The sequence below is a fragment of the Hyperoodon ampullatus genome (assembly GCF_949752795.1).
Source record: "Hyperoodon ampullatus genome assembly, chromosome: 10".
Taxonomy (NCBI): Eukaryota; Metazoa; Chordata; class Mammalia; order Artiodactyla; family Ziphiidae; genus Hyperoodon; species Hyperoodon ampullatus.
The window spans coordinates 16,644,562-16,646,860 of NC_136923.1; the positions used below are offsets into that span (position 1 = coordinate 16,644,562).

A 2,299-nucleotide genomic window follows, 5' to 3' on the forward strand; every position below is an offset into this window, starting at 1 on the left:
ATATGAGTTTTATGTGCACAGCATTATACTTCTACTTCTGTATACCCTACAATGTGCTCACAAGACAAGAAATAACAAGTGTTGGTGAGGATGAGGTTGGTGGGAATGTAAATTGGTGCAGCCACTATGAAAGTCAGTATGGAGGTTCCTCCCAAAAAATTTAGAATAGAACTACCATATGATCCTGTTATCCCACTTCTGGGCATTTATCCAGAGAAAATATTTTTCTTAAACACAATTTTCCTTTATTTGAACTGAAACACTCAGTTATTCTGTAATGTGTATAAAAAGAAGAATTTATCGCAGGAAGAGAATAATTATAAAAGCATATGCAAAATACATGTCTAAATCTTCTATTCGTATAATTTTCTTGTAAAAGTGAGTATCATTATGACATAATTATAGTTTATCCAAATCCCAATGTAAAATTAACATTTCAAAGATGTAATAGAATTATAATATTTTTCCTGTAGGCCAAAATATTTTATCAGTTCAACCTAAATTTATAATCTTCCAAACTTCACAGGAAGTATAAGAGACCATCTAAGGGAGGCGGGGCTGCCGAGGAGGAGGAGGAGGAGGAGGGGCGCCTGGCTTCCGGCGGCCGGGGGGGGTCCTGCGAGCGGAGCGGGGGGGCCCTGTCCCGGAGATGGCGGTGGCGCCATCTTGTCGAAGGGGGGGATCAGGAGGTGTGGGCGGCGGGGGCGGCATTGGAGCCTGGAGCGGAGGCCAGAGGCTACCGCCCGCCAGCCCTGGGGCAGCAGCAGCAGCAGCCGGGGTGGGGCAGCAGCTGGCGGGGGGGCAGTCCTGGGATGGGGGGCGGGACCCGGAGCCGGGGCCCTGCCTGCGTGGGGAGCTGAAGCTGCTCCAGTTCCTTCTCCCCCGTGGCCACGAGCGCTTCCGCATTGCCAGCGCCTGCCTGGACCAGCTGAGATGTGAATTCCCGCTGGCTGAGGCCAGAGGGGCCGGGACGAGGGCCGCGCCCGGACTGCATCTCTCCCCACAGGGGCCGGTGCCTGGGGATCCCGTTCGCATCCACTGCAACATCACGGAGTCATACCCAGCTGTGCCCCCCATCTGGTCAGCGGAGTCTGATGACCCTAACTTGGCTGCTGTCTTTGAGAGGCTGGTGTACATAAAGAAAGGGAATACTCTGCTTTTGCAGCATCTGAAGAGGATCATCTCCAACCTGTGTAAACTCTATAACCTCCCTCAACATCCAGATGTGGAGATGCTGGATCAGCCCTTGCCAGAAGAGCAGTGTACACAGGAAGATGTATCTTTGGAAGGTGAAGACGAAGAGATGCCTGAGGACACAGAAGACCTAGATCACTATGAAATGAAAGAAGAAGCGCCAGCTAAGGGCAAGAAATCTGAAGATGACGGCATCGGAAAAGAAAACTTGGCCATACCAGAGAAAATTAAAAAGAGCCGGAGGCAAGATTATTTAAATGGTGCGGTGTCTGGTTCGGCGCAGGCTACTGACCAGGTGATGAAAGAGCTCAGGGATATATACCGATCACTGAGTTTCAAAGGCAGAAACTATACAGTCGAACTCGTGAATGACAGCCTGTATGATTGGAATGTCAAACTCCTCAAAGTTGACCAGGACAGCGCTTTGCACAACCATCTCCAGATCCTCAGAGAAAGGAGCCGACTTCATCCTACTTTTCTTTTAAAGGTAACTTTCCCTTTGACGTGCCGTTTGTCAGGGTTGTGTCTCCAGTCCTCTCCGAAGGTGTGTTCTGAGCGGAGTGCCATCTGCATGGAACTTCTCACCAAGCAGGGCTGGAGCAGTGCCTACTCAATAGAGTCAATGATCATGCAGATCAGTGCCACACGGGTGAAGGGAAAAGCACGAGTGCAGTTTGGAGCCAACAAATCTCAGTACAGCCCGACAAGAGCACAGCAGGCCTACAAGTCCTTGGTGCTGATCCACGAAAAAAACGGCTGGTACACACTCCTGAAGGAAGATGGCTAACCCAGGAGTGCCATCCCCTTCCTCCTTCCCCAGGCATCACTGGACCAAATTACCTTTGAGTGCTGTATTTGGATCTCCCGCTGCCTCTGTGGTTTCCTCCCTCACTTTTCCTGAACATGGTAGCTCTGCCTATTGCAGGACAATGATGGCTGTTCTAAATGCTAAGGAAAAAAAAAAACAAAAACAGACACAGAACTGTTTCAAGTACTCAAGACTGACTTACAGACCAACCAACCACCTGGCTGGAACCTTTGTTAGCAGGCATTCTTATAAAAGAAACTTTCGAGCCTCATTATATTGCTGGAAACTCAGCTGTGC

The 2,299-nt window shown here is 49.4% G+C and overlaps 1 pseudogene across 1 annotated transcript; it reads left to right on the plus strand.

Moving 5' to 3' along the window:
- Positions 1 to 1,231: 1,231 nt before the first annotated feature.
- LOC307059183 (ubiquitin-conjugating enzyme E2 Q1-like) lies at positions 1,232 to 1,981 on the plus strand (annotated as a pseudogene). The gene has a single exon. The product of its transcript is annotated as a ubiquitin-conjugating enzyme E2 Q1-like (transcript).
- The last annotated feature ends 318 nt before the right edge of the window (positions 1,982 to 2,299 follow it).